The sequence below is a fragment of the Chelonia mydas genome, chromosome 14 (genome assembly GCF_015237465.2).
Source record: "Chelonia mydas isolate rCheMyd1 chromosome 14, rCheMyd1.pri.v2, whole genome shotgun sequence".
Classification (NCBI taxonomy): domain Eukaryota; kingdom Metazoa; phylum Chordata; order Testudines; family Cheloniidae; genus Chelonia; species Chelonia mydas.
This window is the reverse complement of record NC_051254.2, coordinates 4,620,619-4,633,217: the sequence shown is the minus strand read 5'-3', so window position 1 is coordinate 4,633,217 and position 12,599 is coordinate 4,620,619. Positions and strand designations below refer to the sequence as shown.

Below are 12,599 nucleotides of genomic sequence, written 5' to 3'. Positions count from 1 at the left end.
CTCTCTCTTTTGATAAGGCTGTTCCTTTAGCTACCAGCAGGGGTAAGCTACTATCCACTGATGGAACTGCCGGTGGAGGGGAATATGATACTTTCTGACATGGTGCTACCTTGATTCAGCAAATAAAGCTGTGTAAACTGCATTAGCACAGCTTTACCTTTTACCCCAAAGGCAAAAGATTACATTGTTTAAATACATTATGTCAACTGAATTAAAATCTTGGTTTACATGCATTTGCATGGCACATTTACATACCCATCGGGCTAAATAACACTCAGTTAAACCAAAGTAAAGTTAGAGTAACCCCAGCAGCTTTATCAAACCACCAGCATTGCTGCAGATTCGGAAAGCTAATGATGCTACTCGAGGCTTAGTCAGAGTAGAAATTGGTCCCTTGCGATGTTAGACACAAGCTAAATAGAGATCAGACATTGCAAAGTCTTCGTATGCCCAGGTTGGCTCCTGCATGCACATGCACTCACTGCAAATGCTAGAGTATCACTAAGTTGAAAGGAAAGGACATGAGAAGCTTCCCCAACTTCTGCCTTTGTACACAGGCTGGTTTCAATCATATTCCTGCACCGTCTATGGTCAATGTCAACACAGACAGCCACAACAGCTTCCCAAAAGGCAGTGGTGAGGGGTGGGGTGATGCTGTGGCCAAACGCTCATACATTAGCATTCAGAAGTGGACCAGTGTGGTGGGGAGCACATGCCGCGTCCTCTCAAAGGAGCTGTTCTTGGTCACCATTTCTGCCGCCTGCCCAGAGGCATTTTTCTTCCGCAATCTTTGGGATCTCCAAGGAGGGGGCACAAACCGACTCCCAAAGCCTGTGGCTGAAAAGCCACGGGTTAGGGCAAAGTCTGTACACTTCATTTTCCAGGCGCTACAGGATGAGGGCAGTTAGGCTGATTGCCAGGGGCACAGGATAGCGGCACGCTGCCGGGCAACCGCATATTATTTATGACACAGGTTCTAATAATTCACTGCACCAACTAGGGAACTCCCAGCAGTTTCCACCCGCAGCACACACCAGTTTTTCAGTGATGACTATCTTTGTGGCCCACAAATATTTTCATCGAGCTGAATCAAACTCGGGCATACAAACATGAGTGGCCAGATTTTCAGCTGGTAAAAATTATTTAAGACAATGGAAGGAAATCATTTTAGACAATGGGCGGTATACCAATTTACCCCGGCTGAGAAGGGGGTCTGCGAGATTATTGGTTGGAATATTTTCAAGTGTCCCGGGTTCTTTCCTATTTGAGTAGCCCTTCATTTTTACTTTCCTATAATGTGCAGCTTGACCAGAGACGGGAGGGTTGAAATGCTCCATTTTCGTTTGGCACCGCTGCCACTAAAAAAAAAAAAATTGAAGCTTGGTTTGTGTGTTAGCCGCATGATTGTGAAAGGAACTCCAGGGATCCCTGAAGGATTCCAGCCAGTTCTCCCAACCAACACTGACATGGAAGGGGGGCAAAGGGTTTCAGAAGCAATGTAAAGAGCAAATCGGGCTGAACCAACAAATGTTGGGGGGTTTCGTGGCGGGGGAGGACCCACAGCCCTCCAAGCAAAGTGGCTATAGAAAGTTGATGCAGTGTAAGCACATGATTCCTTAAGACTTCTCTGAGTGTCAGATGTTCAGCATTCAATGCCATTGCCTCCAATTTAAATCATTTTTAAAGAAGTGCAGAGAAAGGTGATGAAAAGGCCCTAATGCCATTCCCTGGTCTGAAAAACACAGCCCACTTGTACAGTGTGGTCAATTTTTGCATTTTGGCGAGACATCTCGTGCAGGGTTGTGCTGGAACCTTTGCTTATTTTTTAAAAGTGTAAGTCACCAGTGAGCCATAAAACGAGAATATACTTTTCCTTTGAGGAAGATTCTGGAGGAGTAGCATCTTTTCAAGAAATGGGGCGTTGCCCGCCTCCTTTCAGAAGGGGGTGTTCTTTCCAAAGCTGGGTACAAATTCAAACCTTGGATCGGGAAGCCACTAGGTTTTGTGGGATGGGCCCCTTATTTCCACTTCTCTTTGAAACGGTGGTTTAGGGACTTAACACTGTTTCAAAGGGTGTATCACAGTTTGCATCCACACTATGCTGGGTTTAAACTCTGCTGTGATCAGGTGAATTGGGACTAATTCTCAGTCTAGCCTCATGGAGCTCAGTACCACTCCATGAGGTCAGAGCAAAGTTTTCAACACAGATCTCAAATGCACTGGAAGTTTGGAGCTGTAGGCCCTGGGGGTTGGATTTAATGCATGTAGCTGATTGATATTATTATTTTTTTAATTTCTGGATTAGTACCTATGGGCCTGGGAAAGCAATCACTCCAGGATTTAAGACCCTATGTGCTAGGCCCTGTTCCCCCACATAATGAAAAGAGAGTTCCAGCCCAAAAGAGCTTACAATTACATGCCTTTTCCTCTCCCACAATCTTTAAGACAATTTTTAATTTTGCCACTCAAAGAGCAGTCTTCCTTTAATTTGAAGCAGTGAATTAATATATTTCCATCACAGGGCACTGCAAAGAGGCAAACTTCAGAAGTGACCGCAAACATGAGATGGCAATGAGATCAGGAAAAAAGGTAAACATTACAATGAAACATTCAAATAGGTTTCTAGAAGGAAAAGCCAACTCTATGTGTATCATGTACAAAAAAATTCTAAAAATAGCTAACATGCTGGGTTTATCTTAATGATTTCATCTGTGCTGAAAAGCTCAGTGCCCCCAATCTAACGCATCCCCATTGACTGGCTTTAGCTGATCCAAAGCCCACTGAAGTCAATGGAAATACTCCTGTTGACTAAAGTGGGGGTTGGATTGGGTCCTGAAAGAACTTTTTTTTCAGTGATGAATGGAATCCATTTTATTCCTGAGTAACCATAATGCTAGCCCTTCAGAAGTGCATTTTGCATCCTAAAGGGGATGGCTTAGAAATACGAGCACTGGATTTCGACATACCTACCCTGGCATCTAGCCTAGCTTAAGATTTCTGGTAGAGTAGATTGAGCCCTTCAGTCTTTCCAAGAGAAATAAACTGAGTTCCATGCAGTTTACTCTATGGAGGCCTTTCAATGATACCTGTTTGCTCTGCCTAGACACTAAAGGTGCCATGGCACATTGTACAAGTAAACAATGCATAGATCAGCAAATGAGCCTCTCCAAAAATTTAGCAGTCTCCTTCAGTTTTCGTTGTGGTTCCTCTCTAATCACCACATCTGCTTCTGCATTGCATTATTCTCTATTATGCTCCCTGTAGGTCCCACCCTATTCCATTAAAATCAATGGCAACACTCACACAGACGTTGTGACTTTTCCCTCATTGTGCAGCTTGGGCTCAAGCCTGCGAAGTGCTGGGAGCCCTCAATTCCCAGAGAAGGCAGTACAAGTTGAAGCATTGGCACTCCACAGGGTCAAGCTCATTGACTGTAAGAACCGGAGTTTCCAAAATACACAGCAGTGACCTTACGCTGCTCCCATGGGTATAAATGACTGTACAAAGGCCGGCAATGGGAGCTTCTTATTGACTTCAGAGTGAGCAGAGTTAAGGCAACACTGAGCACTTCTTTGAAAATCCCATCCTAAACATCTCAGGGCCAGATTCTCTATTGCTCTACACCAATGCCAAATTGGCATAAAATGCTACCCATTCGGAATGGTGCACTCACTTTTCATTGGTATAAATGACCGTGCAAGGTACAGACCAATGGAAACTTTGGTGGCTACCTGGTTCAATTATTTGTTTGGCAAAGCTCACCAGCGTCAGAGTGCACGGCACAATCCTGATGCTACAAAATATACGTACTCTCGCAAATAAGAACATCCCTTAATATAGGCTGTTTGACTAACAGCACAGTGCTAGTGTCACTTTGAAAACAGTAGCGCACAGCTATCTAGGTAGAACCGCAAAAGCAGACTCCAAATATTTGTGAATTTTTGGGTCACTATTGAAAAGCTTTGCAGGTTATGTCAAAAAAAAAAAATCCTCATTTCTTTGGATTGCTCTAGGTTCCTGCGGCCATTGCATTAGCCTTAATAACCTAAAACAAGAGTGGATTGCCTCTTTTAATTCAGTATTTCCTTGCACTAATTAATTGATTGATGGATTTTAAGGCCAGAAAGGTCAGCTATGATCATCTAGTCTGACCTTCTGCATAACATAAGCCACAGAATTTTCATCAAGCCCTTAATTTCTGGTTGAGCTACAGCAGGTCTTTTTTAGAACAACATCTAAACGAATGTCTCTTTTTATCTTTAAAAAAAAGTAGATGAACACATAAAAAGCATCCTTTTGTGATGCTGAACTTCTAGATTTACTCTCTGGAGAGTGTGTGTGCATGCTTGTATTGAAAGATAAGTTTAACAATGGTGTGATTTCAATTTTTCTTCCTGCTTATGCAGAGTTACTAATATCCTGATTGGAACCAGATTTGTGTGAATTAGAAGTCGAAATTGGAGCAGTAACTGCTGTGCAGAGGATGTAAAGGGAATAAAATGAATGGGGTATTAACCTTCAACCACTGAATATTAATCAGTGTTTCACAAAAAAGAAAATACAGAGCCTGCCACACTAAATATTTTTAGCACTTATTGACAGACTTGATTTCCTCTCTCCCTGGGTCCATTTGCTTCCATGGACCAAAAAAAGGGACATAGAAGATTTTCGGGGGGGAGAAAAAATATTACACATTTTTAAATACTGTATGATGTTTGTGAGTTATGCAGTACAGAACCCCCTGTAACAAACAAAACACCTTATCCCAAAAGAGATCTGTTCAAAGGATCATTTCTCCAAGCCTCAAGCTAAACAGTAATCTAGACTGGAATATGGTGAAGCCCTCGGAAATGAATGCACGATAAAGAAATAAACTTCCTTTAAAAATAAACTTCCCGTGTGCCGAAAGGTAAAATGCAACTGAAAATCAGCCTAATAAAAGAATTGGCATGTTAAATGAAGACATTTTCTGTGCACCAAGCTAAAGTCTGTTTCATAAAATAGCAGCATCTTCTGAAAACAAAGTCCTGTTAAAAGATTTGCTGGAGTAATGAAATCTGGCTTTTCATACACTGATAACTTACATCTAGCAACACCCCCATTAGGTAGGTGTTGGCTATTATTATTCACCACAGATGGGGCAAATGAGAAACAGAGGGCCTGATATTTAAAGGATTTTAGGCACTTAAAGATTAACATGGGCACCTTCATATGTACCTAAATCCCAATGATTTCAATAGAATCAGGCAGTTACGTGCTTTTGAAAATTCCAGTAGGCATCCATCTCCTTCTTTAGAGACCAACATACCTTTAAAAATCTGGCCCAGAGACCCTAAAAGTGTCCTTTATATATTAACTTCTGGATGCTGACTGAAAATACATAGGGCTTGATTTCCAGAAGTGCTGAACGATGTTAGAGGCCATTTTTTATCACTTAGGTCTTAGTGAATTGGCGAAAGTCACATATAGCGAAAAATGGCAGAACTATAAATAGGACTCAGGAATTCTTGTTCTGTATTTTAACTGCTCAGCAGTACTCCCCATCTCCTATCACTGATAAGTAGGGATAGCTAGGATGGACTTGTTATTGGCTTAAATTTGGGATGGCTGTGTTACTGAGAGGTTAAGGCCAGGTCTCAAGAAAGGTGAGTATCTATGAATGACTCTCTATCTATCTAAAGATAGATTTTTGCTAAATTAATTAAATAAAATCTCATAGTCAGGATAGTTCAAAGAAACTGCAACTCCACATTGTCAGGAACTTATTTCAGGGTTCTCACGTTGTTTATGAAATCTATTTGCTAAAACAAACACACACACACACACACACACACACAACTAAGGCAGCTTTGACAGCAACCTAACCCATATTATGTATATTGTTGTATTTTTATTTTAAATGCCTGCCTTGTTAGACCCTTGTGAGAACTGTTGTCTACACAGGGAAACTGAAAGAGGCTGTAGACACTTCTGAGGTGATATCCCAGTTTAGCAGCATGCCAATGTTGTTAGTGCTCTGATGCTGCTAGAATGTCTCATGTTTGACACATTTCAACAATCCTTTGCCCTTCTTTAGCATCAAAGAGATAAGATCCTGAATGGGCTGGTGAGCATCTTCAACCCCCATCGACTTCATTTGGAAGTGTGGGTGCTCAGCACCTCACCAGAGGCACCCTGTTCCTTGTAGAATTGGGCCCAGAGTGATTTACAAATATTGATCAGTCTTTGCAACCCTCTGTGAGGTGGACAGAGGCTATTATGTCCATTTTACAGATGGTTAAACTGAGGCACAGAGTTTAAGTGACTTGCTGTAGTTCACACAAGTCCATGGCATAGCAGGGAAGAGAATCCATGAGACCTGACTTCCAGCCTTGTGTTCTAACTATTAGACCACTCTGCTTTCCAGAAATGACTGGCTCCTGGTTACCTGTACATGCACATCAAGGAAAGAATAGATTTCTCATGACTTTGTGATGGCACTGAAAGAGTCTGCTGCCCACTATGCAGTACAATATTCATACAGCATAATCATCTCTTGAATTTTTTTTTTGTCAGAAAAACAATGAGGTCTAGCAATTGCACTGTCCGTACCTTGAATGAGGACTCAAATTTCACGGGGATTAGGAAAACTATCCATCTCAACATTTTCAATGAAGAACACATCCTGTTAGTAAAAAAAAAAAAAAAAAAGTTGTTCCAATAACTTTCATCCCATCGTTTTCACACAAACAATGTTTAAAATAACGACACACGCACAAATGGAAAACTACAGAGGTTTCTCTTTTGCCTATTCTCCCCCACAAAATTTGGCACAGCAAGACTCCGACGCTCTAAACTATAAAGCCAGATGGCCTTTGAAATCCCTTTTCAGCAGAGACAACGATGCCCCTCTCTCGCAGACTCTGCTGCCCCTCTCCTTAATGCATCTTTGAAAGACAGAATTAATTTGTTTTCATTAACTCCTTATCAAGTTACCTGGATTTGAGTCCATGCTCAAAATGTATTTAAAAAAAAACCCAGCGGTAGGTTTTCAGGAAATAGCAAGTTCTTTTTCACTAAGATAGAAATCATTTGGCAAGCGACAGTGAAATACCTCTGGTTTCCAGTAGAAGAGGGGGGAAGGAAGTTTTAAAAGAAAAATCAAACCTTACATTTGAAAACTCCTCTGTTTGAAGCCGATTTTTTCAAGTACTATCAGGGTTTGTCCCCAAGAAGGTAGATGATATCCTGGCCGTGTGTTTATGAAATGAAGTCATTAAGATAAAGTCCCACACGTAATAATGACGGATGTTTAGATAGCATCCTGTAGCCAGAGGTCCTAGGCACTGGTTCAGCAAGCACTGAAGTGCATGCTTATCTTTGACTTCTGTGGGACTTAAGCATGTGTATAAGTGCTTTGCTGAACAAGGATAGATTTAAGCACGTGCTTAAAGTTATGCATGTGCTTAAGTATTTTTCTGAATAAAAGTCCTCAACAAACTGATTCAGATCCATATTTTTTGTATGTAGTTATCATACTGCAGCCTAAAACTGCAGGTTAATGCAGCATAAAACTAAAGCAAAGTGGTCGTGAATCAGGGCCACTATACGTGGGGATCAGTTTGACTCATTTCTGTAATGCAGCCACTTCGTGGCCAGATGGTAGCTGCTTTTACACTACAGAGCAAGGAACACCCTTTTCCTAGGTTATTGCTACTTACCAAGCTACTCAGAACCGGTGTCACTGGAGTGCTGACGAGAGACCAAGGGGATAGCTATGGCCTTTGGGAATTTGTACACACATGGACCAGTCTGGATTTTCTGGCCTTATACAAATTGAAATGGCAATGTTCTGCTCCTTTATTCCATGCTTTCAGGAGATTGTCAGTCACTTGGTTTTTTTACTCCGAAGCAGGACTGCATTCTAATTAGTTTGCATTTAGAGGCTACATAATGGTAACGTGATCCTTACTCTAATATTTATCATCTGTTTCCCATCTTCAAAGCAGCACAATCCTCTTAACTCCTGGTGCACAGGCGCGGTTTTTAGACTTGCTGCTTTGCTGAGTGCAGTATTGAAACAGGAGGAGGCAAAGGTGACAGTCTCGCTTGGGGAGGGTGTCACCCTATTTCTGATACACGTACCTGGGAAGATGCAGGCTACTACCTCTGAGATAGTAGCCTCCATCTTCCCAAGTACGTGTATCAGATAGGTTCCCATGTATCACATAATGGCTGAGTTCATTTAAGGCATACTGATTGACAATCCCTGCTCGTGATGTTTGTCCCCTTCTGTGCAACTCCAGTGGTTTCTCAGAGCTTAGTTGCACTGACAGTGGTGCAAGAGATGTCTATTGGGTTGAACATTTGCTTGACTCCGGACCAACAGTAGTTTGTTTAGGGACGGCGCAAGGAAAGGGCTGCTAATACTCTCTGTCGTAGGTGGTTTCAGTTAATGTCATGTGGTGTTTAGTCTAGATTAATGCACCACATGCTAAGGTGATGGGCTCACCAGTGCATAAATGAATGCATTAAAACACCCATCTGGTGTTTTCAAAAGTTCTCACCGGTGCTAACTCTGCTTCCGTTAAAGCCAACGGTAAAATTCCCAGAGCGTTTCTGAAAACCTCACCCTAAATGGCTTAGATTTCTTTAAATCATAATAAACCCTGTGCCTGAGTAACAGCCTGCAGCAGTGAGTACCACTGGTTCTATTCCATTCTGTTTGTTTACCTAGCCCCTTTGATCCAAAGGTTAATGGTAGGCTACTATAAAAAGCTTTTCTTCTTACCCATTTTAAATCCATTGCTTTTGATTTCCACCATGTGCTGCTAACTCTGGAATGTCCCAGAGAATATTTCTCTCAGCAGAGCAGGGGGAGTCATCCTGAGTCGTTCCTCTAGCGTTGGCCTCCGAAGAGGAGGGGAGGAGGAACCTCCTTTGAAGTCTTCCCTGTGATTCATTTCCAGGCCCTTCCTGTCCCTTCCCACAAGCTGACCTGACCTCCACTCCTTTCTACCTCTGTGTCAGATGCAGGGAAGACCAAGTGACCTTCCAAAATCCTGAGTCAGGGAGTAAATCTCTCCCCCTCAGCTGACTGTCCTGGAGAGACAGGACCCAATTCTCCTTTTACTCCTGGTGGATAATGCACCAGTGCAATTCTGTTGACTTAAGTGTAGTTCTTCCTGATTTACACCAGAAAAGATGATGTAAGTAAGAGGAAGATCGGACTCTTAGTAAATATCTTTTTTCCCCTATGAATTGTTTTTACTCCAACCTAGAGACCTTATATACTCTATTCTAGTCTTTTAAAATAAACGTCCTCTATAGAGCCCTCCTTAGATGCTGAACAAGATGTGAGCTGAACAGGAAAATCACCCTGAAGTCTGTAGTAAATACCATCTGCTCAAACCACTGTGCTAGGCTCGGATATAAAGGGGTAGCGAGATGTCCCACTTTATCTTTTCAAATAACCTCTCTCGAAAGGGTTTATTAGGATCTCTTTCATCAGTAATGTCGGGAAGTTTTGTCAGGAGCGGATGATTATAGCAGTAAAATGCACTCCAAACAAAACGAAAGGCTTATTTGTTGGAACACTGGCGTCTCGATGCAGAATCTGCTACCTTGCTTTGATAATAGAAGAGTGCCAGCTAGATTTTTTAAAAAAAAATCTTTCTTTCTTTTCAAACATAACATGTTGCTTTTTTACTCATTGTTCTGTAGACACAGTTCAGCATTTTACAAAAACAAAACAAAAATCCCTAGGTGTGCGATGATTAAAGTTTTCTAGGTCTGGACGTTTTAAAATCGGAAACATATGTTTAAAATAAATTGTGCTGGCTGAGGGCCACTGCTCTTTACATCCAAAGGGCTGCTGCATTAAAAGGCTCTGCAGTTAGCATGAAGAGAAGAGAGCGCAAGCGTCAGCAGGTCCTCCTATCATTCTGATACTGCCAATGCAATTCCACACTGTGCTCCTATAGCATGCATTGCCATATACTCTGTGCTGGCTCTAGTCCCTAACGTTGTTATAACCCAGTGGTTCTCGAACGGGGGTCCACAAGCGTACTCCAGGGGGTCTGCAAGTCATGTCCAGGGCTGCCGGCCCTGCTGATTCACTCCTTCCCCTCCCTCCCAGCGCCTTCTGCACACCGCTAAACAGCTGTTCCGCGGTGTGCAGGAAGCACTGGGAGAGAGGAGGAGGAGCAAGGACAGGTGGAGGAGGTGGAAAGAGGTGAGGAAGAGGAGGGGCAGGGATGGAGCGGGGAGGGGAAGAGGTGAGGCAGGGGTGGGGCCTTGGGGGAAGGGGTGGAGGGGGGGCAGCTTCTGGGGCTGAGCAGGAAGTTGAGCACCCCCAGGGAAAATTAGAAGCTGGCTTGGGGGGGTCCGTGAAAAAATTTAAATCAAAATGGGGGTCCTCGGGTTGCTAAAGTTTGAGAACAGCTGTCATAACCATTTCTTTAACAGCCTGGGTGATTTTCTTTGTATTCACTGTTCATCCATCTCCTAAACTGGGGGTGGAATACACCGCCATCCACATCCCCAGCAAAGTTAGACAATGCAAGATCCTCTCTACCACTTAGGGCCCAATCCAGCTCCTGCTGACATCTACAGCCAAACTCAGACCTACAGTGATTTACCAGCTGAGGATCTGGCCAAGCCTATTGACTTCCAAGAGCGCTAGATCAGGGCCCTGAAGTGGGGCCTACGCAGGTCAGGAGCAAGGGTCCATTTAATCTTCAGATCACGGACACTCATTAAAAATTCCAGCCAGGGCATGTCTATATTGCACAGTGATTTCCACATCCCAAAGGGGCAGCGGGCTGTGTATCCTAGCTGGGGCACACATTGCCTTAGTCTTTTGCACAGCCTCCTTGGTCTGAACATGCAGGAATGTGAGTGGTGATTCCCACCCTCCAGAGCAGGTGGATGTCCCAGCTCCTGCCCCTGACTCTGCTCCGAACTACCACCACTCTGTTCCTTTTTCCTCCCGTCACCTCTCCCACCCAACACACACCTGGGAGTTTTGCACTTGATGCTGAAGCAGCCATTATAAGTCACAGGTGACTGAGAGATCAGATATCAGATTAGATGGGCCGTTGCTCTGCTGAACTGGGGTGATTCAGATGTGGCTGTACAACATGGGATGACAAAAAGCAGAAGCAGCATTTACTTTGGGAAGGAAATGAATGTGATTTGTTACTTTCAGTTAGACACAGTTCCTATTTCTTTTGACACATGATGTGTCCTCTCTGGCTTCTTAGAAAATTAGTAGAAAGGCATTTTTGACCCCTTACATCTCCTCACTCTGCAAGAAATGTGACCTAATTAGAGACACTTGTTTGACCTGCATCATCTAATGATATTTTTCCTCTCACTTGCCTTCCCTTTATCTGCAGGACATGAAGGCCAAGATTCCCAAAAGTATCTAAGTGACTTAAGGGCACAAGTTCTATTAACTTTCATTGTGATTTATGCTCCTACGTCATGCAGGCACTTTGGAAATGCTCACCTGCAGTGCATCTACAAGGGTTAGTTGAACTAAATGGCTGTTTTCCTGATTTTTCCTTGATATGTTTTGTTTTCTTCCCTGTTGGGTCAATGCGTTCAAGACCAAGAGGCAGCAAGAACCTGTCTGCAGAAGGGATTGTTTTGCTGCAAACGTTTGTTTTAAAGCTTTGCAATGATCATAGATATTGCACTTCACTAGAAACGCCCTTCTAGGGCCTGATCCAAAAGCCTGTTGAAGTCAATAGAAAGACTCTCATTAACTCCAGTTGCCTTTGGATCAGCCCCCAAATATCCAATTCCACAGCACATTAGCCTCTCTGATGATGAGCCATTCAGGGAAACAGAAAGGTAGAAGATTTAAAACTAATAAAAGGTGTCCCACTTCATCACAAAAGGAAAAACATTTTTAAAAGAACCACAACAAACAAATTGGGCTGTGGAACTCATTGCCACAAGCTATGAGATCTTTAGCTGAGGCTCAGACCTTAGCAGGATTTATAGGAACAAAAAGAACATCCAGAATTATGAAAATAAGCACTTTTAAAAGATGAGACTTTTGAACAGAATACAAGGCCTCTTACTCCAGAGCACAAGCCAACCTCTAGCCAATATGAGTAAGGAAGAAACTTTCTCTGTGGGAGGATATTTCACACAGGATAAAAACCACTGTCAGAGACTGGATGCTGGACTAGATATAGAATAGAGCAGTTTTCCTCTGCTAGTGTTTCTGTGGCTACCAGATAGTGTCCTAAAGAAGTTATCATGCAATTTATTTTCTTCTCCACTCCCTGTTTTTCTTCTGGTGTTTTAATTGTATTGTCGTTATCAGCAAAAGAATCATCTAGGTCAGGAATATGAATTTATGGACCTAACTGGTGGGGAGAAAATCCTGAAATAATTACATTGCAAGGCTGCTTAGAAGCTGCTTTACACTGAATAATATTCTTCCTCCTACATAAATTTATAGGATTTTTAACTCTTCCCTTTTTATAGGTGGGTTTCTGAAATCTATTTTATTAGGGGAAAAAGATTTGAGTGTGTTAGGCAAAGTGCCAGTAGCCATGGCAACCTAGGATTTTTCCATCTTCATTACAAGCTCAAGTAAAACC

General features: G+C 42.6%; 1 long non-coding RNA gene across 2 annotated transcripts in view; it reads right to left on the bottom strand.

The window, feature by feature from the left end:
- Positions 1-12,599, bottom strand: part of LOC119567490 — a 97,301-nt gene that overhangs the window by 33,579 nt on the left and 51,123 nt on the right. For both annotated transcript variants that reach the window (XR_005227509.2, XR_005227505.2), the window contains one exon: positions 6,592-6,664. This is a non-coding gene — a long non-coding RNA (uncharacterized LOC119567490). The remainder of the gene's footprint in view (positions 1-6,591; positions 6,665-12,599) is intronic.